The sequence below is a fragment of the Hydra vulgaris genome, chromosome 12 (genome assembly GCF_038396675.1).
Source record: "Hydra vulgaris chromosome 12, alternate assembly HydraT2T_AEP".
Taxonomy (NCBI): Eukaryota; Metazoa; Cnidaria; class Hydrozoa; order Anthoathecata; family Hydridae; genus Hydra; species Hydra vulgaris.
In genome coordinates, this window is record NC_088931.1 from 68,794,899 (window position 1) to 68,822,007 (window position 27,109).

Sequence of the window (27,109 nt, forward strand, 5' to 3'; positions counted from 1 at the left end):
GTTGTTGCCTGTTTACTTGGGTTTTACTGTTGCCTGTTTACTTTGGGTTTTTTTACTGTTAACATTCTTAGCTATTTAATTAATTTGAAAAAAAATAGATTTTAATAGTGTTAACTGTCAATAGTTAACACTATTAAAATCTTTATTTGTGTTTCATCTTTCAAAGACAAAAGACAAATATTAAGATTTCTTATATATTAATAGTAATAACAATAATCATAACATTAATTGTTGTAATAACAATAATAATAATAATATCAAATCTATCAAATCTATATTTATATTAATTTCTAAATATCATATTTATATCCTAATTGATTTATTTATATAACTCATTTAAGTTTACATTATAAATAATTTTTTAGTTAGTTCGACCTATATGGCATTTAAAAAACAATTTGTCTATCCAAATTAAACCGGTAAATTAAAAACCTTTTACTATTTTCAATATTTTTAAACAAATCACTGCTGATCACGCAATCTGAAGACGTCACAAACTTAGAGAGACTTCAGACGTCAGCGTTAAAAAATATCAATTTCGGGGACGACCGAATAACGCTGATCTCAAAATATAGCTATATTTTCAGATCAGTGCTGAATAAGTTATGATAAAATAGTTATATTTTGTAATAAAATAGTTATATTTTGAGATCAGTGCTGAATAAGTGCGAACTGAAATTAGTGAGAATTTCATAAGTGCAAAATGGTATAAGTGCGAATGGCATAAGTTTGAACTGGGATTTGCATAAGTCCAAACTGGCATAAATGCGAAGTAGTTGCAAAAAGTGGGATAAGTGCGAACTGGCATAAGTACACCAAAAGAATTTGCAAACATTAAGGACTTTCACAGCGTGCAGTTTTAGTATATGACTTTTTAATAGGGAATAAATAAACAAAATGGCGGTTGTGTTTTATTAATTATTAGACGTTTTATAAATTTCGTCGTTTTATCTTTTGTAAACAACTTTTATAGACGAATATTGGATATTTTTTGTTGAAATAACTAGTATTACAAAGATATTAACACTATAAAGTGGTTTTGCTATTCATATTTATGTTACAACAACGGTAATACAAAAAAAGGGAGATAGGACTTTGATAAAGTATAAAATAATACTTTGTTTTGGTCAAATCTTCTTAATTTCTATATATTGGACGAACGGATACATTTTTAATGAAAATTGGAGCTCAGAAAAAGTTAACACTTCAACTCATTAACTTATGTTAGCCCACAGTCTCAGTAATTCAGTAAAGTATTTATAAAAGTTAATGCAAAAAGTGATAAGTTAGATTTAAACAGAATAAATAACCAACAACTTTCGATAGATAAAAATGAAAATAATATAAAACAACACTGCATATTGTTAACAATCTAAATTGTCAAAAAAAAACACCTCCTATTTTTATATCATCTTAAAAGTTTCCAAAGGAATAATTTCAAAATATGTTATCCAAATATAATAGATAAAAATATGTTGTTCATTCAATTTATTTATTAATTTATGTTATTTTCTTCATTATAAACAATAAACAATTAAATAAAAGACTTGAAAAAGCTAATGCAGTAATACAATAGAAATATAAATATAATTCTACATATAAAAGTAAAAGTTCTTAAAACTTGAAAATCGATTATTATTTCAAAGTTACCAAAACCTAATGCACTTATCAATTATAAAATAATCCTTCATAATTAAAATACCTTTTATCTATTGGAATGTGCAATGTATTATTTGATATTACAAGTCCATATTTACTATTGTGTATTAAAATTGTAAAGGCACTGGTAATTGAGTTTTAAATAAAATAACTAAATAATTTTTTTTAAATAATTTTCTTCATGCATTGGTAGTTATGGTCCATATTTTACTAGTTTCCAAAAGCACATGTAATATTTTTTTTACATGAATAGCATTTTTTGTGACACTTTTTGAAAAATCTGACCTTTATCGAGATTATCCTATTTATTAAAAAAGATTTCCCAAAATATTTTTCAAGAATGGGCATCCTCAAACTGATATGCATATAGACTGTACACAATTTAAAGATATAAATAAAGATATATATATAGATAAAGATATAGACTGTTCCTAATTTAAAGATATAGATATAGATAAAGATATAGACTGTACGCAATTTAAGGTTCAATCTGCAATTTTTAATTTCAGCACTCTTGATTTTTCTCATTGCAAAAATACAAACAGGAAAACATTAAGTTATTTGATACATAATGGTATTTAAGCGTATGGAAGTTGTCTTTTTTTCAGCAATATTTCTATTTAATATCAGATAATGAAAAATGGTGTGTTACGTTATACTTTCAAACTTTTTCCTGCAAACAACAAAAAAAATCAACAGTTATTTTAATTTCTTTTGTTTAGCCATACATCTAAATTTTGGTAAATTTTTTTATAATCTGTATATTCAATAAGATCAGCAGCATATATTTTCTCAATGTTAACATTTATTTCTGTTAAATCTTTTTGTATATGTTAATAATTACTGTAAATAGATTGTAAAGATAAAAAATTGTTTTCTTTGCTTCAACGCGCTCCTCGTAATTATTTATATAATAATTTTAAAATAATAATATTTTTAACACATTTTGTAGCAATTAATTTTCTTTTTGGAAGTATATACTATGTTATTTTTAGGAACAGTATAAATTTTTCTTTCCATTGCGCAAATAATATTACTTGTTGCGGTAAAGTTTTTGTCATCTGAAGAAGCAAAACTTTAAGCAAAACTGCATTAAGACAAATTTGTTCTCCATAAGCTTTTCTAGTTAAAGAGGTAGTTGAAGGCGAGATACTTGTAGAATCCAAGAAAATTTTGAGTAGAAAAACGTCTTTCTGCCTTTCATTTTAGTTTTTAAACAAGAAAAGGGTACTGTTTAAATTTATTTATTCTAATCCGTAACTCATTTAAAGTGCAGCTTGTAGATAAGCAATGGTCTATTAATCATTTTATACAATTGTTTTCTATCAAAAAATTAATCATTGTATTTTATTAATTAAGAAGAAAGGCAAAAACATTCTGGTATCAATTGAGATCGACATTGTTTTCGTTGATTTATCCCCTATAGCCTAGAGGTTAGTCCTCTATGCTATAACCAAACTGAGTTTTGAACTTTTTAATAATACGCAGACCTGGAAAGACTTTTTCGTGTCAATGCCAATGCGTTTTTTATTTAAAAAATCATCACCTTGTTTTAACATTATACGTTAAATTATTACTTAGCTTGAGGTGAAATGAACGAAGAACTTGAGAACTTTCACATTGTTTGTAGGCAAATCTCACAGATCCATTCCATGGCTTCAATATCAGTCCCATCTCGAATTTCTGTGCATTTAATAGATGCAAAAAAAAAATGAGGTGATTCCATCCAGCCCTTCAAACTTGTTGTATAGGCAGCTCCAACAGGGCCACCCTGAACCTACTCACAATGCAAATTTTTTCATGCAATGCAAAAAAGTTTTTCAATTTTTGCAGAGCATGCACAATTTACAGTTATTTGCTCGCGTCCTGAGCCACCAATGCTCTGGGTCACTCTAGCAGCACCTTTTTCTGCTAACACAACTTGGGTTTTTGGGTCAGTGACAAAACCTGTTTCATCGCAGTTGAATATTTGACTTGGTAGGCCGCTAACTCCAGCATCTTGTAGAGTTTTCTGGACCAGCTGAAACCATTTCTTAATGACCTCAGGATCTTCAGCCTTGGCTCTTGCATTGCTGAGGTGTTCTGTTTTTCTTGGGACTACTTTCGGATGGCGTTGCAAAAAGCCACACAACCAGTCCCTACCTGGTCGACCATCGATGAAAAGAGTTTCAATACCATTTTCTTTTACAAATTCATGTATTATGTCTTTTACCTCCTCTTTACTAAAACCCCAACCCCACTCAGCTAACACAATAAGGCAGTCTGCCAGTTCTTCTTCTTGTTTAGATGTTAAAACTGTTCGCTTCCCTGGATGAGAATTTACTTGTATTTCCCCTCACACTCTCCTTAAAAGAGCCTTTTTATCAACTTCATAATGCATTGAAGCATTGTTGGTAGACATCTGCTTACATATGACAGAATTGTAGGCATCTATCATTGCCTGATATGATAGACATTCATCTAACTGCCATTTTACTTTGCTAAAATTGCTACCTTAATTTGCTCTAGAAATATTAGTATTTTAACTCATTGATTACATACACAGATAGTTATAAGTTATATAGTTTATAAATAATTATAATTATGCCCCATGGGGCTTAATGCCCCATTTTACCCTACTATACTTTATAATAAAGTATAGTCTATACGTTATTATAAAGTATAGCATTATATAATTATACTATACTTTATAATAACATATAGACTATACTTTATTATAAAGTATAGTATAAAAGTTTATATATATTACTAATAGTAAAGAATATAAACTTTATATATATACTTTATAATAAAGTATAGTCTAATAAAAGTATAGTATAATAATTATAGTATAGTATAGTATGATTTTATTTTTTATTTAAACTTATATTTTTATCTAAACTTTACTGTACATGAATTCTTATCGAAATTTATATTAATATATATTATTATATGTGATATAAATATAGTTGTTATCATTGCTATTATTGTTATTATTATCATTATTTGAGGTATTATAACTGTCGTCGTTATAATTGTTGTAATAATATTATAATATGATTGCTATTATTATAGAATTGGTGAATATCCATGAAATCCAATAACCCTTTTCAGAATATATTGTTATTGTTGTTAATAAAATTTAATTTCCAATATTTGTCACAGTTCTTTATATATGTGTTGCTTTAGTATTTGTAATTGTCAACTATTTGTTAAAATCTTTAACCTGATTTTGTACTTATTTTTATTTTCAATTTCTTTTCACTAAATAGATGCTGACCTAATAACATCAACGGAAGTTGCTAATCCGAATGTAGTCTTAGAAACATATAATATTTTTGCGACATATGTGGATGTTTGTGCAAAAAAAAAGATCATGAAATGTTGCACACCGCGCATTATGTTGTCGTTTACAAAAAAAGCATGGAAAAAGACTTTAAAGGTTTACATTTTATTACTTACATTGTTTATAGGGTGAAGATCTATATATATATATATATATATATATATATATATATATATATATATATATATATATATATATATATATATATATATATATATATATATATATATATATATATATATATATATATATATATATATATATATATATATATATATATATATATATATATATATATATATATATATATATATATATATATATATATATATATATATATATTATATATATATATATATATATATATATATATATATATATATATATATATATATATATATATATATATATATATATATATATATATATATATATATATATATTAGTGATGTACCGATTAATCGGCATCGGCTTAATCGGCCACTTTTTGTACAATCGGAATCGGTATCGGCATCGGCCTTTTTTTATTAATTTACCGATATGCATTACCGATGGCATTTTAATACTCTTATCCTGCATTTTGATAATAATTAAATAATAAATAACCTAAACTTTATGCATCGCTTAGAATTTTTAGAAAAATTGTTTATTTTGACTTTGTTTACAGGCAAGTTTATTTATTCTTAAAATAATGTTTATAAGCTTTAATTTAACAGCTGGATGTAATTATACTTTTATTACTATAATGTTGTTTTTAGTATAATTTTATTTTGTATTGTTTTATTGTTATACTTAAAAGTAACTTATTTAAGCATTGTTATCTATATGTATTCAAGTATTGCTATCTATATTTTTAAATGATTGTTATTTAGATATCTAAATTACTAATAAGGTAATTAAGTTGCAGAATCAAATATATATTTAGAATTACAGCAGCTTTGTTTGGAAAAGATATTCCAATAAAATCACGCAGCTGGGTGTGGAAATATTTTACTATTTCTCCTGAAGATGCTTCAATTGCAATATGTAGCCTATGCAAAATGAAGATTACAAGAGGTAACAAAGAAAAAACATCTAAGTCTTTTAACAAAACAAATATGTTGTCTCATATTAATACAAAACATAAAGAAATAGCAAGCAAAGAGTTGAAACTTAATGAAGAAGAAAACAAAAGAAAAGCAGAAAGTGAACAAAACGTATTCAAGAAAATCAAGTCAACTCATGCAAGTTGCTCAAAACAGTCTCAACAAACTTTGTTTCAAACAATTGAGAGAAAAAAGCCCTGGGATATTAATGATCACAGGTCTAAATTAATTAGTAAATATATTGCAGAAATGATTGCAGTTGATATTCAACCTTTTTCTATAGTAGAAGACATCGGATTTCAAAGATTGTTAAACCATTTATGTCCTAACTATTGCATTCCAAGTAGAAAATACATTAAAGACTCTGTTTTTCAAAATATATACAACAAGGTCAGACAAAAGGTCCAAAAAGAAATAAATGATGCTTCATATATTTCATTTACAACTGATGGATGGGCATCTACCAACGGAAAATGCTCATTTCTTAGCCTGACAGCTCATTGGTTAACTAATGAATTTCATCAAAAATCAGCAATTCTTCGAGTTTGTCAACTCAATGTATCGCATACTGCCAAAAATATAAGTGAAGCAATTCAAAGTTCTATGAATGACTTTCTTATTCCAAATTCAAAGGTACATTTAGTTGCTAGAGACAATGCAGCTAATATGGTAGCTAGCATGAGAGAGGCAGGTTACAACAGTTTGCCGTGTTTTTTACACACTTTGCAACTTGTGTTGAATGATGCTGTATTTGCCCAGATATACATTAAAAATATATCAACAACTTGTAAAAACATATTAACCCATTTTAATCATTCGCCATCTTCTTTTGAAGCTTATCAAAAATATCAAACTAGTTATCAAGTGCCAGAAAATAGGTTCAAACAAGACATAACAACAAGATGGAATAGTCAATATTTTATGTTTGAAAGAATTTTTGAACAGAAGCGTGCTTTGATCCCATTTTGTTGTGATAATGACAACTCTAAACTAAAGTCACTGGAAAACAATGAATGGATTATTTTAGAAAAATTACTACGACTATTAAAAATGTTTAATGATATAACAAATTTGTTAAGTGAGCGTGAAGCAATTGCATCTGCTATAATTCCAACTATACAAGTTATAAAAACCATGCTGGTTCAAGCTGAAAAGTCTCCCTTGTTTTTAGGATTAGGGATTATTACAACTTTAAAAGAATGTAAAAAATCAGCGAATGAAAGATTTGAAAAATATCTCAATGACAAAAATCTCATTTTAGCCACATTTTTAGATCCGAGGTATAAAAATAACTTTTTTCCAAATGAAGAAGCTGATAGTTATTTTGAAAATATTATTAAATGGCTTGTAGATTGCTCAAAAAGTCTTCAAAAGATCATATGGAATTTCAACCTGAGGTCAGTTTGTCATCAAGTACAATAAATCTAGATTTCGATTTTTCAAAATGCTTTGAAAATTTTGTTAAAAGTAAAAACAATTTAATCGAAAACAAATCAATATCTGAAGTTCTGCAAGAAACAGAAAACAAGCATTATTTAAAATTGAAAAATGAAGTTTTAATTTATTTGAGCCAAGACATTATCATGCAACAAGATAGCCCTATAGTATGGTGGAGAGCAAATAGAAATAACTTCAAGCAGTTAGCTCCGATAGCTCAGAAGTATTTATCATGCCCTCCATCTTCTGTTGAAAGTGAACGGTTGTTCAGTTGTGGAGGACAAGTTTACTCTTCAAGACGAAATAGGTTAACTCCAGAAACAAGAGAAATGCTTATGTTTTTACATGACAATATTCGTATACACAATTTTAAATACTAAACATTGTGACAACTGCTATTGATGCTTTCTTCAGTTATTATTTTTTTTTTTTTTTTGGTATTTCATTTTGAAGTCTCTTATTTTATTTTGAGAATATATATATATATATATATATATATATATATATATATATATATATATATATATATATGTATATATATATATATATATATATATATATATATAAATATATATATATATATATATATATATATAGAGAGAGAGAGAGAGAGAGAGAGAGAGAGAGAGAGAGAGAGAGAGAGGTTTTTTTTTATTTTATTTTTATAAATAGATTAAAATTAAAATGCTTATAATAAAATTTTATTTTTAAAATTGAAATAAAATACGTTCCTCTAAAATTGTATTTATTTTTTTGAAAGCTTTCTTTTCATAGTAAAAAAGATAAGAAATGTATATTTTTTTAACTGAGTTTTTCTAACATCTTTTAAAGTAATTGTTCGGCTCTGATTTGGGTCCAAGTATTTGTTTACCAGTACGGATTCCATGAAAAAATTTACCAGATTTATAGTTCTATAGCTTTATATCTTCAAAACTTAGTAATTATTTAATTCATCGGTATCGGCATCGGTATCGGCCTTTTCCTATCCATCGGTATCGGCATCGGCCAAATAAGTGTTATCGGTACATCACTAATATATATATATATATATATATATATATATATATATATATATATATATATATATATATATATATATATATATATATATATATATATATATATATAAATTAGTAAAAACACTTATCTATCTTTTATCTTCAACATAATGTTTCACCATCAGTAGGTTCATCAGAAAGAATGTCTAAACATAAAAAAATTCAAGTTATAGAAAAATTATTTCACAGGAAGTTGGGAGTTGTTATAATTAATTATTTAATAACTGTAGTGTTTTGCAACCAGGAAGTTGCATCAACTACATTAGATAATTAAAAAATCATGAAAAGAATTCTTTAGAATTAGGATAATTTTTAGACTGATTATTTGTTTTTGACTGATAAATTTTAGACTGATCAACTTATTTTCATGTCTGCATTTAGAAATTAATTCAGATTTTTTATTCAATAAATTTTCCTGATCTAAATGAGTAATAATTTCAAATTTTTTTTGTAAACATAGTATACATTTTTTGGAAATTATTGGCAGGCGCAGTTTTTAGGATAGACCAGTTTAATTTAAAATTGATATTTTTTTCTTTTAGTTGCCAAATATATTTAGACAGCAGTCTCTTTTGAGTATTTTTTAAGTTTAAAAGATTGTTTGTGGTTGGCATAACGTTTTTTCCATTTGCCCTCGGTTAAGCCAAGATATTGTTCATCAGGGTTGTTTTGTGAGGAAACAATGCATTTGTAAATAATATTCTTAGATAAGCATTTGCTATTCATAGGGCAGTCAAGTTTTTGCCTGCAGTTACAGTTTTCAGTATTTTTTTCTTTGAGAAATTCATTTTTATTAATCAATGCGAAATTATGGCCTTTTATAATTCTTTCAATATATTTTGTACAGCTATAGCTTACCTTAATAGTGTTTCTGTTAAAAATTTTGTGCAATTTATTAGAGGGAGGGAAATGTTTGTCAACTAATTTTAAAAACGGTTTTCCAATGTTTGTTGAAACATTTTTGCTGTACGGAGGGTTAAACCAAATTATATTTCTATTTCTGTTTCGCTTTTTTGCAATTTTTGTTTCAAATTTTAGCTCGAAATTTTTAATTTCGTTCTTTTTAAGAGCATCTTCATACACGCGTTTGGAGGAGTTGAAAATATTTTCATTAGAAGAGTTTTGATTTAGTCTATTGTTAATTGAAATAGGAATTTGTTTTAAGATTTGAGGGGGATGATTTGAATTTATACTAATATATAATAATTCATCATTAGGTTTTATATAAGGCCTATAAGAATTTTCCTAGAGGTTAGATGTACCATCAAGAAAATTCACAATTTTTAAATTAATGTTTATTTCAATTTGAAAGCCAATGTTTTTGAAAATTTCTATAATATTTTTTCTGACTTTTTTTTGCATTATTATTAAGCCATCATCGCGGTACAGGCCTAATTGATACAAATTTGCAAATTTCTGCTCCGTCGTAACTTCCCATTGTTACATCAAAGCATTTGTGCGTGGATTTTTTCTTCCATGTCTCGTTATTAAAATAGAGTAAAGTTTTTCTGCAATGTTTAATTAGACGAATAGTGTCGTCTGTAATTTCAGTGTGGGTTTTTCCAAATTCTATTATTTTATCTAAAATTTCTGCTGTAATTGAGGGGTAAAAATCATTAATATCAAGTTCTATAAATGTGCATTCATTTTTATTACTAATTTTAGAAAACCAATTTATAACATCAGTGGTGTTTTTCCACTGTTGCAAATTTAATTTTTTCCGAATAATATTATTTATTTCATCTAATTTAATTTTACTAACGTGCCTTAGTTCACTTTTGAAGGTACTAGTAGCCTACAAGGGAGTTTATTTTCAAAATTTGGTTTATGATCTTTTAGTGTGATAAACACTTGCGCTGGTGCGTCTGATTCAATTCTAGCTTCTAAATTAAATGTTTTAGCAATTTTCAACAGTGGAAAAACACCACTGATGTTATAAATTAAGAGAGAGAGAGAAGGGGGAGAGAGAGAAAATAATAATTTTATTATTGTTTTTTTAAAGATGTCATGATGAAAACTCATAAGATCTATTTCGAGACAAAAGAAATTCCATATACAGGATTACCTTTTGTTTTTTCATCATGCAGTATTCGTGACTGTCAACATGGGACAGATAAAGCCTGTGCTAAGCTAAATAGCTTAAATAATAAGCCAAAAGCTAAATACAAAAGCAAAAATTATAGTAGAGCTGTATATTTCAATGACACTGTGTTATTGTGATTTTAATTTGTGATGTTTAAAATGATTCCAGCAACTGACCAGACCTAAGTTTTCTTAAAGTCTTCTTTTTTCTTTTCTAAATGGGAAGAAATAAATATATTTTAGAATATTTTATTTTTGTATATAATTCAATTTTCTGAAATACACAGAGTACTGATCATTCTTGCAAAAAAAAAAAAGAGTTATTCTGCAGGATTCAAAGAAGTTTAATTGTCCTGCTGTAATTTCAATAAAAGAAATAATTGAATTTCCTGATTTTAAGGTATTACAATAGCAACTTCCAATATAATTTTTTTTTTATTTCATTAGCTTAACATTGTACAATTGCATTTTTTATTGAAAACGATTCGGTTTGATTGAGAAGAAATTCGTCAGCAAAACTTCGTACAGCTCTGGCTACTCGAAATGTCAATATAATGCGCAGAAAATATCTTTTAATCTTACCAGACATTTCTGTGCATAGAAATCACCAAGTTGGTAATGTAAGTAGCACAATATGACATGTTTAATAAGTTTTGTTTTCAGTTTTTTTGTGTTGATTTTGATTTAATATTTATTTCTAGGAAGCAAGTATTAGTCAAGCATTACCCAAGAATATCATTAATGAAATTGCTGAACTAGTCAAACAAGGTGTCAATACAGTTCCAGATATGAGACGTCATCTGGATGCCTTTGTTAAGATGGAATTTATTTCAAGTAGTGTTCCGAAAACTAACAAGCGTTTTTATCCACGTCATAACGGGTGATGCGGAAGTTATCGGCCAAATCCTAATTTCATTATTTGATTATAATAATTAGTTTTTGTGGTTTTATGCGTAGGCATAAACGTTCTATAAAATATAAACTTTATTATTTGAAACACAATTATTTAAAATGAGGTTAAATGCAGCTGAACGAGAATCTTTTCGAAAGCGATTAAAAATGTTTTTTGTAAATAAACCTAATATAAAAAAAAAAAAAATCGTAAATCATTTTGAAAAGGAAGGATTTGCTCGAAGTACAATATATGATAACCTAAAAAGACTTGAAACTGTTCAATCGTTTTCTGATAGAAAGCACCCTCGTGAAAAATGAGCTTTTCTTTATTGATGCTACATACCGTACAACTAGATATGCCCTAGCTCTATTCTTTCTTGTTGTTAAAACAAATGTTGATTTCCAAATTGTTGCCATTTTTGTATATGACCATGAAACCACAGAAGTGATCACAGAAGCTCTAATGTGTATTAAAAGATGGAATTCTTCATTCCAACCTAAGTGTTTTTTAACTGATCATTGTAATGAAGAAATAAATTCTCTTGAATCTGTGTTTCCAGGTAAAATCATTTTTACAAAAAATCATTTTTAATTCAAACATTTTGGGTAATGTATATAAATATTATTTTAATATTATTTAAAAAATTCGAAATTTTTAAATTAGTTTTTAATTAATCATTTTAATAAATTATATTCTTTTTTTTTTATAAACGTTTTGATTGATGTTTGATATTATTTATTTTATTTTATATACTTACTTTGTTACAACTATGGATGCAGAGTCCCAATTAAGAATCTGACTTTTAAAGTCACAAAATCACTACTTATTCTTGATCTCTGGTGGCAAGAAATTCTAATATTGTTAAGATCCTTAAAGAAAACATTAATAAAAAATTTCATTAGATTTTATATATGGGCAGTTCCACTGCTGAAAATGAAAAACCAGTCAAGTTTTATAATTTATTTTTTCAGTTTTTAGTAAATGAATATTGACGTAGACAAATGAAAGTTTATTTAAAATATACCTTTTGTACGAACATAATTTTATTTAAGTCAATTTTATGGCTTATTTCCATTTCCAGCATAATCCGCCTTACTGAATTGCAAAAGTTCGACTTTAAAGTTGAAAAACTTTTTTACCTTGTTTTCTGCTTAATGTGAGTTAAGTGGCGTTTTCGGTAATAAGTTCGCCCTCTTGGCCTGACTCAAAACTTTTTAGCTTATTTTATTCTACAGACATAACTTTCATACAAAATAGCTAAAAAATCTATTTAAAGTTTAAATAGGCAAATATTTGATTAAGTTGTTGTGTGTGTAACAACAACTTTATCAAATATTTGATAAAGTTGTTGCGCATTTAAAATTAAAAATGGAATTGCTCATATATAACCTTATATTTTTTAGCCTGGAGTCTGTGAGTTCCTTGTCGCCATTTTAAATAGGGACTCCAGGCCTAAACGTTCCTGTCATGAGGAACGTTTAGGCCCGAAGCCCTTATTTAAAATGTTTAGACCCATTTAGATCCTAATTTTTTTCACCAAAATAGTCTAACAGCCTCTCAACATAGTTGGAGCATGTGGACACCGAATAACAAGAATAAGTTGTGGTTTTGTAACATTTAAAGTTGAAGTACTTTTTGGGACTCCGCATCTTTGGTTACAACCCATGACTCAATTGTAAAACTGACACTTATAAAATTAAATATAGATGTTGTTTTAATTTTTTGTTGTATATAGAATCATGTGTGATTATTTGCGACTTTCACCGGGAACAAGCCTGGGAGAGATGGTTGTCAAAAATCAGCAATAGTTGTTGCCAAGAGAAAGATGAAATTAAGCTAAAACTTCGTCAAATTACCCATGCGAAAACGAAAGAGGCTTGCCAAACAGCTATTCAGTCATTGGAAGAGTCAAAAGAATGGAAATGCAATCCAAAACTAATAGAATATCTTAAAAACACGTGGTTAAATATAAAAAAGGTTATTGTAGATAATAAGAACGTTAACATCCAAAATATCCAAATTGTTAGTAATAATATTTTGAAAAAGTAAACGTTCAATAAATGTAACAACAAGTTAGAGCTTGGTACAATTAAAAAGGTTAATTTCATGTTCTACATTAGAGATGGGTGCTTGCTTATAGACTAGATCGTCTGCTGATAAACGTTAACACTAACAATGGCACTGAACGCCAAAATCAATCTTTTAAATACAGTTTTTTGGAGAAAAGGAAAACTTCCTCACTAACATCAATGCTAAGCATTTGTATAGAGGAATTTCTTCCTCATAAATATGATAAGTTAGTTCTTTATTTTATTCCAACTTTTCTACAAACAAAACTTTTTTTTTCTTGTTCAAGTGTTTTTGATTTTAATTATGATTTCATTTTGAATCAAGTCTTAGTTTTGTAACTTACATTATGCCTGTTAATCTATTTAGCTATGTTGATGAAAATTGAAGGGCGCATACATCCTATAGAAAATACAATGCCAATACTCCTGCTTATTTGATTAATTGACTACCACCTCTTGTAAAACATTGTATGAAAATGATAGATAAATTACAAGGTGTGGAGTTGGTTGGAATTACTTCTGTAACAGTTAGATTGTACAATGTTGCCTCTTTTCAATCTAATATTCGAGAAATTTACCAAAATGATTTTGGTGATGCAGAACAATTGCCAACTTGTTCTTGTCCTGCTTGGTTTTAAAGTCCATATCCACGCAAGCATTTTTTTGCCATTTTTAGAAAAGAAAATATTTCCTGGTCAGCTTTTGGTTCCTCATATGGAAACTCATCATATTTCATTCTTGATCCATTGTCAGATGAGTATCAGTCTCCAACTTTGGATCCTTGTCAAGATTTTTTATATAACAAAAATGATGTATTACAAAATAATCATGTTGACAATGCAAAATCATTTTGCAATGTATCTTCACCAACTGAGTATCAGACAGAACCTATGGCTTGTGTGGATAATGCAAATAGTCTTGCTTACAATAAAATTTATAGTCAATCTATACATCACAAACCTGCAGCATGCCGTGAACTCTTCACTGAAATAATAAAAATGACTCATTTGGGTGATTCGCAACCAGCAACAGATATATTGTTTGAAGGGCTTTGTACACGTATTATTCTGCGTCAAGAACCTAAACCAGACATTTGGAGCAAATCTTTTACAAATTCCCCAAAACTTGGTCATCTTCCACTTCCACGCAAAAGGAAAAAAGCTAAAAGAATTGGTATTAAACGACATCTCTAAAGCAGCTTCAAAGATAAGTGTAGCATTAAAAGATGACGAGGAAGTTTCTTTTTCTGAGGTAATTACAAACCATGTGATTGATGAAGATTGTGAAATGTTTACAATACTCTACGCAACATCGAAATTGAAAAAACCAGTGACAGTCAGAATCTCTTTGAATCCACCGAAGTAAATGATGATGCCCAGCTGCAAAGCACAGTTCAACGTATTCAATATCTGAAATGCTCATTGATTAGAATTTCAGAACGTAATGATATTGAAATTGGGCAAATGTTTAATGACAATGTCATTCACTTTTGTCAACAAATGATGGCAATTCAATTAAAAATCAATGATGGGCTACAAGATCCCATTAAAGGAAAAGTACTATCTTATAATGTCCATACAAGTACTCCGTTTGTTCAAGTCCTTCATGATGGCTATCTCCATTGGGTTTGTATTAGCACGTATGGTTGTGCTCCATGGTAAATATTTCTTTTTGACAGTCTATTTAATGGCACAGTTAGCTTTGACACAAAACAACAGATATGCTCAATTTTACATTTTGGACAAAAGTATCTTGTTATAAAAGTGTTGCCTGTTCAACAGCAAACTAATTCGGTTGACTGTGGACTGCATGCCATCGCTTGGGCGCGACGTATCCTAGAAACAAAGGGAGTGCCATCAACTACTCTAATGTTTGACCAAAGTCAAATGCGAAATCACCTTCTACATAGTATGTTGAACAACAGATTGGATGTTTTCCCATCCTCAGTAAAATCCGCATTTAAAAAATGTACAGCAAAGTCTTTTCGTGTTCGTTTGCACTGCTCATGTCGGATGCTTTGGAACCATAAAGATGAGGCAATCTTCAATAGGTATATTGTCATTAAATTATGGACAAAATATGTATAATTGAAACACTTTATTTGTATTTGTAGTAACTGTATCAATAAATTCACGAATAATATAGTTAAATTGTATTCTAAGAAATTTTAACAGTAATCACTACAAATTACTACGTTAGTTATTACTATTTTATGTTTTTAAAGGCAAATGGCTCAATGCTCAACTTGTACAGAATGGTTTCATCGCGAATGTGAAAGAATTCCACAGAGCGCCTACAAAATAGAAGATGAACTTTGGAATTGTCATAAATGCAGTCCGCAGTAAGACTAGGTTTTTAAGGCTTAGAAAATATAAAAGTGATAACGTCCGGGTATTTACCTATTGTAAAGCAAATTTGAATTTGTATGTTTAAAATTTAAAATTACAAAAAAAAAATGTTTTTTTTTTTGTTTTCAAAGTGACATAATGCATAATATTTTCTTCAGGGTTGTAAGTGTGTATAGCTCGATTGGATAGGGCGTCGAGCTAGTAAACTTGTAGTTTGTGGCTCAATGCCTGGTAGAGATATACAGTAGAATCCCGTTAGTTCGGACCCTTGGATAAGTCGGACTTTTCTAAGTTGGACAGAATTTTAATTCCCTTTGAACTTTCTATACATACCTCGAGCTTCGCAAAGTCGAACTCGAGGTATGTTTAGAAAGTTCAAGTATATGCATAATTTTTGCCAGTAAAATATGTCTGACAGACACAGACTGGCATAAGTCCGAATCTGCATAAATGTGAATTGTCATCAGTGCGCCAATAAAATTCGCAAATACTGGCGTAAGTGCGAAGATTCCAATTTTATTAAAAAGTAAAACACATACAATGACTGAAATCTATAGATAATTGCAGCAAAATGTACATAATCTACTATTGGGTTTTGAATTGGGAAGGAAGTACTACCATTTTTTTTTCTTTTTTAATTATTATTTAAAAAAGAAAAAAGTTTGGCGCACTTATGCCAGTTCGCACTTATTCCTATTCGCACTTATGCCAGTTTTTGCAACAGCTTCGCACTAATGCCAGTTAAAAGAAAAAAGTTTGGCGCACCAGATATGCCAATTCGGACATATGTCAGTTCGCGCTAATGCTAGTTCGCACTTATGCAGATTCGGAGTTATAAAATTTGCACTTATTCAGTCGCCCAATCTATTCAACTAAATAAGAAGAATTGAATAAATCTTTACAAAAATATAAAAAATGAAATAAGATATCGTTTAATGCATAATATCATAAATAGATTAGTGTATATATATATATATATATATATATATATATATATATATATATATATATATATATATATATATATATATATATATATCTGATCTATTTTTTAAAGAAAACTTATAATAAACTAAATCAAAATCTGTGTTTCAACAAATTGAAAACACTGTTTTCAATCTGTGTTAAAGTGATGTAAAAATTATTTTTTCTCGGAAACAATGTTTGGGAATCTGTTTCTGAATAGAATAAGAATTCTGTTTTGAATGAGATATTGGTATAACAAAGTGGTTTGCGGAAAATCTTGAAGCATATTTATGATATCTAAAATAAGTTTTAAAAATTTTGGGGGACAGTCCATATTTTGTTTCATACATGAACTGCAAAACAAGATGGATATTAAGTTTGAAAATATAAATTTTTTAAAGACTTAAAATTTTAAAGTGGTTTAACTCTAAGTTCTTGCTAATGTTTTTTGAGATTTTGTTTTCTATAGAGTTTATATGTAGTTTCCAAAATAAATTTTCATCAAAGTTCACACCTAAAAAATTTACAGATGTTTGCTTTATGATGTTAGTTTTATTCATTAAGATTCTGCCCCAATCAGGCAGAATAAGTGGTATTTCTTTTGTTTTGTTTGGTTTGTGGAAAAGAGAAAATTTTTTTGAACATTCAAAGATAATTTGTTGCATATAAACCATTTATTTACTTTGTTTAGTTCATCATTTACTACTGTAAAAAGTGCTTCAATATTTTTATGAGAATAAAAAATATTCGAGTCATCTGCGAATAAAATAAAATTTAATAGGTTTGATGTTGAAGATAAATCGTTTATTTATAATAAGAAAAGTAAAAGTCTTAATATAGAACCCTGTGGGTCTCCGCAAGTTATAGTATTTTTGGTTGTTTGGTCTAAATTTTCAAATTGTACGTATTGTTTTCTGTTCGAAAGGTAATTTTCAAACCAGAGTAAGTTTGTCTCCTTTATTTTAGTTGTTCAATGCATCGAACACGATTATCTGACGCATCGTTAAACAATACATCGCCGCTCCCTATAAAACGGCAATTTACTGAAAACTTAATGTAGCCAACTGTGTTTGTCATGATTGTCATGTAGGCCCAATTTGTTTTTTTTTAAATAAAGCGCGGATTTTTTTAATACAAATAAGCACGCGCTCCGTTTTTTTGAAAAAATTTTCCAGGTCTGCGTTTTATTAAAAAGTTCATAACTCAGTTTGAGTTATAGCGTGGCTCACCCTATAAAGATGGCTCCGAAATCTCATACGCCAAAACCACTCCTTATGAAAGGGTTTAGTGTCTTAAAAGCGAAACTTTTAAGAGCGAAAATTTTAAAAAGCAAAGGTCGGGAAAGCGAAAAAGTTAAAAGCGAATGGGATGGGTTAAGCGAGAAAAAAAAAGTTTAATAACATTAGTAACATTATTTTTATATAAATGAGTTAATATTTAAAAAGGAAAACGCAATTGACTATTTTATTAAAATTGCTAATTTTCAAAGGTCATATATTCTAGACAAGAATAAGTGGACAGAAGACTAGGTATTTTTATAGAATTAGAGAAATCAATTAAAAACATCGAACTCTCCATGGGGTTTTGACTAATTTAAATTTTAGCATCATTTAGGAGAGGAATAATTATTAATAAATACCAAAACTACTAGTTTTATGTGTATTTACAATCTTGGGAAAGAACACTAAGTTTAAAACTATTTAATTGTAAAACCTTTGTTGCTTTTGAAACAGATTTTTAATTTCTATTTTTTTACTGAATAGATAAATATTATAATGTTTATACAATTAGTTTAAAAAGCAATTATCTATTTATTGAGAAGAAAATAGGTAATTAAAATTATAGGGTTTTTTGGCTTTTTAGAAAAATACAAATTCTTATTCTATTAGAGACAGGCACAAATGATGATATTTTTTAAGTTGAATTAACTTTTAGAATTTCCGAGACCAGCTTATCGTCCATGAATTTTCCCAAATAATAATATTTTTTAAGCCTTCTTTTTTAAAAGACTTGAGCAAATGGCCACAGTAACGTGGCGCCAAGAGGCCATGCCCCCTCCCCTAAATTTTTTAATGACTTTTTTCGTTTGCTCGAATAGAGTAGTTTTAAGTATTACTTTTTTTAGTAGTCTTTGGCATGTTTTATTGGTCCTTTGCCTCCCCTTCTCTACGAAAATGTCGCGTACATGTTGTTTTTTTTTTTTATACATGTTTATTTTACAACTACCCAGCCGGCACAAGTCGTCTATTAGACGTCTATTTCAATACTCATTTGTCTATAGACGTCTAAGACAGTTTTGAGACATCTTCAAAACGTCTCAATAAAAGATGTCTTAGACACGCTCTATTGTAGACGTCTTGAAGATGTATTTTTTCTTGCGCGTTAAAATGTTATATTTACTGCGTCTTCAAGACGTCTTGTAATTAGTGTTTTACAATTTCTGCCAAAACTAACGCGGAAGTTCTCCACAACTATACACAAGGACAAGAAGTATTTGTAAAACCACCTGACTCAAAATGCACGAGCGAATGGAACAGAGGAAGAGTCTCAGATAAAGGACGAGGAGTTTCGGTAGAAATCAATGGATTGCCGAGACACATGTCGGACGTCCGTCCTGCTCCCATTGTAGCTGACTTGTCTATCAGAGAATCGGAAGAACCCATCGCGGATAACCTAAATCTCCGAAGATCGACGCGAGTGCGGAGGTTTCCGAATAAGTATGCGGACTTTGTGATCTAGAGATCAAGGGGTGTTGTAATTAGTGTAAATAACTGTATTATATATAAACTATTGTTGTATTGCGACAGAAGGAACGTTGTGGGTGTGTCATTTATTACATTGTATATAACGTTTATAATGTTTATTATACCCTCGGGGGTATTTGCAAATGTATATATATTGAGTAAAGATATTTACAAAGTGTGTGAGAAAAACAAATATAGAATTAATATTACACGTCTAAAGTTAAGGCGTCTTGAAGTTTATAATTATTTTTTCCATTCATCTTTTTGAGTCAAATTTAAAGAAGCGTGAAAAAAACGGCAGCCATGTTTTTTAAATAAAAAAGTTTCTGAAGTAAAATTGTGATCAAAGCAGTTACGGTTAAAGAAATGATGCTTATAAAGACAGTTATTGCTTTCAGAACATCCTTAATGTATCTTTCGAAGATAAAACGATATATATATATATATATATATATTTATATATATATATATATATATATATATATATATATATATATATATATATATATATATATATATATATATATATATATATATATATATATATATATATATATATATATATTATATATATATATATATATATATATATATATAATATATATATATATATATATATATATATATATATATATACATATATATATATACATATAATATATATGTATATATATGTATATATACATACATATATATATATATATATATATATATATATATATATATATTTATATATATATATATGTATATATATATATATAAATACTTTTATATATATATATATAAATAAATTATCTTTAATTTAATTTAATATTGCTCTGTTCTTTAAAAACATTGAGTGTTCTATTTGTAGAATATATATATATATATATATATATATATATATATATATATATATATATATATATATATATATATATATATATATATATATATATATATATATATACCTTTTAATTGTATTTTATTGCAACATAATAATGTTTAATGTCTTCCTTTATATAGATTAGTGTCAAAATTGTAAATGTGTGTGATGTATTAAAATACTAATAGTACTTCAATTATTTGAACTGATGGAATTACTTTATTATAACAAAAAATTTGTATTGTTTTTTTACTTCCTTTTTTTTGACTGTATAAAGTGAGGATTTTTAAATAACTCATATGTTGAGAAAACTTTTACTTAAAAGTTTTATTTGTCTTTTCTGTTTTTATTTATTGTTATATATATATTATATAAAATATTATAAATCTTTTTTTTTTGAGATTTATTATTTTTAATATTTTGTTTGCTTTTTGTAATAATCAATTTTACAAATAGTAATAAAATTATCAATAATTTAATTGTTGTTTTTATTGATATTCATCCTCTTGTTTTCATTGTTATTATTAGTATCATTGTTATTATTATTATTAACATTTTGGATTCTATTATAACTGATTCCAATTATAATAGAATCAAATACCAGTTTTAAAGTGTCTATTTCAAACTAGGAAAATTAAATTATATTCAGGGATATAAATTCTGGGGAACCCTAGAATATACATCCCTGAATATAATAGTTTATGATTGTTAGGTATTTACATATAATTGATAGGTTATTTTTTTTTAGTATAATACTTTTTTAATTCAATTTATTTTTTATTAGTTCTTATATTTTTATTAAAATTTAAATTTGCTATTTCTTACAGGTTTTCTTATTTATCAAATTTTTGAATATTTCAATGTGGTCTATGTACGGAAAGAACACTCTCGAGTAATTGAAGATGCTATTCCTCATAGTTTGATTGAAACAGATGTATTGCGTTGGACACCAAAAGGATTTTCATGGAAAAAAGCAATGAGTAAAAATATTCTTTCAAGTGATAATTGGCTACCTTTTTCAATTTTAAAAAAGTTGACACACGGTCAATTACTTAAATTTACTATTTTAATATTTACTTATTAATTCAAACATAACATATGTATCTATATATTTGTATTAGTTTAATAGTTTAAAAATATTTTGTAGCTGATAAAACTGAGTGTGAGTATACATCTCAGGATAAAGGAATAAAAGAGAAAGAAAAGAATGGCGATGAGATTAAGTGTTAAGAACTTGGAATTGATTTACTGGTGTTTCATGATGATACAAATTCAAAGCCCTTTGGAAATAATAATACTTCACACTGAAAGCGAAAAACACATTTAATAAGTGATTGTAATGATTTTGACGATTCAACACCATTCAATTGGAACCACCAGTTATCAAAAAGGTTTTAAAACAAAAAAGTTCTATCATAAATGGTAATTATTTCATTACTTTAAATAAAAGTTTTGTAAAATTCCCATGTGGCATTATTTGTTATATAGTAGTGGTATCACAGGGTTGTCAAAATGTTAAAAATCAGGGAAAGGTTAGGTAATTTGTTTTAGGTCAGTGAAAATTTATGGAGTTTAAACTATTTTCAGAACAAACCAAAGAAAACTTTCAACCTATTAAATTTTTTTTCACGGTTTGTTTTTATCGATTATTTTTATTTTGTTTGTCAGCAAATATAAATTCAATTGTGATTCTGGAAAAAATCAAAGAATTTAATTTTTAATGTAGGTGGCCACCATGTATAAATGATTAAATAACGCAGCAGTATTATGCAAAGGTAAAAAAGTGGTGAAGCCAACAATTACTACACTCTGGTATTGCACAATAACAATTCTGAAAACTGAACTTATGTTCATAATTTTCTGCAATGATTTTAAAACTGTTTAAATTTTTCCATTTTAGCAAAGTTGTTTACTTCAGATGAATTAATTCAAATTTCAAATTCAAGTTTAACATATCGTATATCAAATGCTTTGCGCTATTTAATTATTTAAATTTTTAATTATCAATTAAGTTAAAAAGGTGATTTATTTTATTTTACTATAAATTTATTTATTGTGAGTTTAAATTTATTTATTGTGAGTTTAAATTTATTTATTGTCGGTTATAATTTATTTATTGTATAGTTTATAAAGTTAAAAAGTAGAGAGATCAATTTATTTAGTATTAGATGTTTAGATTTTTTTAAATCCAAATTTTAATACTAAATAATTTGAGAATATTGTATAAATTGTGTCAAAATTTTTTGAACTATTTATTATAGTTTTTAATGATAAACAGAAAAAGTATATTAAATTGTTTTTTTTTTTTTTAGGTTTTCAACAACAAGTTCTGGCATTTCAAAAAAAAGTTGTTAAATGGATGAGCGATATATCCAATTATTTATCTTTACCAACAACTTTAATTTCTTAACAATCTCCAATATCTTTATTAGACATTTATAAAATCAAAAGACGAGTTTTTCCTGTTTGAAGAAAATATGAAATTGGATTCATTCCTAGATGAAAAAGTAAGATTGATATATCGATATTATTTAATGTCGGTACACGCATGTGTGTGTGTGTTCGGACACTTAGCTACTTCTAGTTTAATGTGACTTTTACTTCTTAGATTGTACAATAAAAGCCTACAGAGGGCTTGATTACAAAGATATGATCAAGAACATAATCAAACGATTTTTTACCGATTTTGTCATGAAATGGGTGAAATGAACAAGCCAAAATGAGTTAACCTTTGGCGGAACCGAGACCTACAAAACAATATACAAAGTAGTGACGCTCAAGTACCTAAAGGTGATGGAAAAAGAATTTTATCAAGTTGTTCAGAGCCTCCTTAGAAACGAGCAAAAAAGATGACAGTCGTATAAAAAAATAATATTGATATTGTATTTTTTTATTGTAGATATATAGTTCCTTTTACATTTTATTTATTAATTATCTTAAACGTAAAAAAATATAAAATATGATTTTAAATATAATTAAGTCTGTTTTATTAGTCGATTCGGTATGTATTACTATAAATGCTGAGAGAACGTCTAATAGATGTCTCGGCAAGATGTCTTAAAGGGCTTAACAAATAGACGTCTAAAGACGTTCTTTAGACGCTCAAGCGAGTTTTCAATTAGACGTCTATGAGACATCTAATACTAGACTGTTTACAGACGTCTGTCGCAATACGTCTTACAAACGTCTATACAAGACGTCTCAAAGGTGTTAACAAATAGACGTCTCAAGACATACTTCAGACGCTTACTTAAGTTACCGTTAGACGTCTTATAGACGTCTTTGTGCCGGCTGGGTACAAAGTATTTACAAGTAATCAATCGCAGATTGGCGGTAAAGATATAGAAATATAAATATCATAAATATAAAGTTCGAAATATACGACGTAAATAAGAATTTAGCTGCATACAACTCCGAGACATGATTAAAATAAATAACAATTACAACAATATAATAACGTGTACGTAAAAGTAATCCGAGAAATATAATTCTATATTATTCCAATTAAAATAAAAAAATTAAATAAAAATAAATCTGCTGATTTTTCGGAGGAGTGTTTAGATGTTTCATTATAAGTTTATTTACCACATTTCAAAATAATGTTTAGTGTATAAATATGGTAAAAACGAAATTTGTGTAAGATTGATAAAAAGAATTACTTATTTATAGTTATTGGAAGCTCGCAGAAGACTTAAGTCAGTCTTGTCATCGAGTACTTTTTTCAGAGACGTGTAATACACATAAAAAATTAGTTGCATGCGTGGTATATATGCATGTGTTACATATATACCTTGTTATTAATATTATTATTATTTTTTTATCAATTTGTATTAAAAGTTAAGTTACATTTATTTATTATTTTAATAAGATTTAAAAAAATTCCTTATAGTTGTTTAATTTGATTATTGTAGTTTTTAGCTTTATTTTCAAATAGTGTTCGTTGTTTAAGTTTAATAGTGATTCGTTTCTAGAAACTTATTTGTTAAATAAATTGGGACCACGATATGTAATTGAGAATTTTGAGAGTCTTGTTGTATCAACAGGTATCTTAAAGTTGCCTGTTGCTCTTGTATTGTATTTATTTATATTTCTTTTAAAAAAGTGTGCTGTAAAATGTTCTGGAATCAGACTTAATTTATATTTAAACAAGAAAAGTATATTTTGAGTAATTGTAATGAAATATATTTAGTGTATTCATTTGTTCCAGTAAGGGTTGAGCATGAGTAAATTTGTTTTTGTTGAATACTAGTCTTGAAGCGTGTTTTTGACTTAAGTAAAGTGATTCTAATTTAGATTTGTGGGTACTGCCCCATGCTATATTGGCATACATGAGATGTATGAATGAAAAGTAGATAAGTTTTAGACATGTATTAGAAATGTGAAACTTTATTTCACCTGCAAGAAAAAACAAACCAAAAGTACTAAAAAAGATTTCCTTTTAAAATGAATGCACTTCAAGGGCGGATCCAGATCATATAAAAATGGAGGGGGCAATTTTTTAGATTTCGTGGATCCAGACTTGCCGAAGTGATGCTAGTCTTCGCATCCTGATATTTTTGCTTAAATAAACCGATTGCTGGTAGCAAAACTATTGTTACAATTATACTCTTATACAAATCTAAAGTAAAAGTTTATAATATTGAACATTATTTTTGTTGGCACACAAAATGTATCTGTATATTACTTTCTTCGTATCGTAAAATTTTACAAAATCCAAAATAGAAAAACTGTAAATTCAAAGTTCAGAATAAAGATAGCAGCTAAACAAAAATGCAAAATAAAACTGCATTAGAATCTCTTTAAGTTGGACTCTCAAGGGTGATAGATATATAGTCCGACGTAAAAAATGTCCCAGTTAAGTGAAGCTCTTGGTATAATAATTGACTTAAAAAGTATAAACAGGATATTAACAATATTATCAACGAAATAAGGGACTTACCAATAATCAAAAATGCCCATGAAAATCTTTAGTTTGATGAACTATATTTGATGCAATACTTATTTAATTATCAAACGTTCTAAGTTTTAAATTTTATTTAATGTTTTTGACTTTCTTAAAATTTTATTATTGTATTGTGAGCACTTATATGCAGTTCAAAATATAAGTCCTAGTTAAGTGAAGTTTTTTGCCAAAGGGACCTAAAAAAACATACGATTTAGCAAACGGTCCGAATTAACCAGGGTACGACTTAAGCGGATGATTTTATACTAAGAGATCGTCTACAAGAAACGTGCGCTCTTAGGGAAGGGGGGGAAGGGGAGGTCTTTAAAAAGCGTACGAAAGCGTAGGGGGAGGGGGGAGGGGAGGGTTCAATTTAAAAGTACATACTTCGATTTTCTAATTTATCACAATTAATCAGCTATTCAATAGAAAAGTTAAAATTCTGACTAAAGATCCTAGTTTTCCAACGGAAAAAGATGTGTGGTCTAGGGAGTAGAGGGTATAGTTTCACTCTATGCACACACATGCATGGAGACCCGCATGATTTCTTTTTAATTTAAAAACTTTATTTCTAGTTGATTTTTACAAGATAGTTTTAGTTAACACTAAAACTAATTAAGATCAACACATTTAACTTTATAGACAGTACACACACACATAAAAATGTCATGAAAAATATTACAACTATTTCTTAAAAAAAAAAATAATAAAAAATTAAAATTTACAATGGATTCAATTTAAAAAGTATATATATATATATATATATATATATATATATATATATATATATATATATATATATATATATATATATATATATATATATATTTTAGTAATACAATCTTAACTAAAGATATAAGTCAGTATAAAATAAAATAAATTTTAAAAACGACAAATTTTACAAACGCAGTTATTACCATATCAATTCTTGATATGTTTTTTGAACACCTCAAGACTTTTTGCGGACATGGTCTCATTATTTAGAGTGTTCCAGAGCGAGGTGGCTCTATATAACGTACAGCATGAATCATTATATATGGAGCCTTTAGGAGGTAGAATGAGCTTTTTGCTACAACGGAGTTTATACGTAAGGTTTTTTATAGTAAAAAGGTTTCTCATAAATATTTGATGTAGACAATAGATTTAAAAGTTTCGATCATAAGAAATCTCAAATTTCTTTGATGGATTCTTGGACTATTATCAAAATTTAATAATTCATCCAGGGACAAATCAAATCTTTTACAGATAATCAAATCAAATCAAATCAAAAATCAAATCTTTTATATATAAAAGATTTGATTTGTCCCTGGACAAAATAAATTTATCACGGGATAAAAAATTTCTTATACGTGAATAAGCAAAACATTTACCATTAGCTTTACTGCACAACTGTTTAATGTGTTCCCCAAACTTTAGATCTTTATCAATTGTTATACCAAGTAGTTTTACCTTATCGGAGGCAAAAACTCTTATATTACCTATTTTTAGCGATAGATTTTTCGCGTTTTTTAAGCCAACTAAAAAAAATTGGAACTTATCTGGATTAGCAACCATCGAGTTTAACTGAAACCAATTGATGGTATTAGTTACTTCTTTTTGCAAACAAAAAATAATATTCTCAAAGCTAAAATCAC

General features: G+C 27.5%; 1 protein-coding gene and 1 long non-coding RNA gene across 6 annotated transcripts in view; both read left to right on the forward strand.

Annotated features, from left to right (window-relative positions):
* LOC136088955 (uncharacterized) overlaps positions 1-16,066 on the forward strand; it is a 202,786-nt gene extending 186,720 nt beyond the window's left edge. For all 3 annotated transcript variants that reach the window (XM_065814242.1, XM_065814241.1, XM_065814243.1), the window contains 3 exons: positions 13,277-13,837; positions 13,978-15,660; positions 15,835-16,066. The gene's annotated coding sequence lies outside the window, so the exon portion shown is untranslated. The remainder of the gene's footprint in view (positions 1-13,276; positions 13,838-13,977; positions 15,661-15,834) is intronic.
* Positions 16,067-20,976: 4,910 nt separating this feature from the next.
* Positions 20,977-23,449, forward strand: LOC136088956 (uncharacterized). Of its 3 annotated transcripts, XR_010642667.1 has the most exons (4): positions 20,977-21,955; positions 22,434-22,553; positions 22,846-23,040; positions 23,142-23,449. It is a non-coding gene; the product is annotated as an uncharacterized LOC136088956 (long non-coding RNA). The 3 variants fall into 3 exon arrangements; XR_010642665.1 differs by having other exon boundaries at positions 21,004-22,553; XR_010642666.1 differs by lacking the exon at positions 22,434-22,553 and having other exon boundaries at positions 21,034-21,955.
* The last annotated feature ends 3,660 nt before the right edge of the window (positions 23,450-27,109 follow it).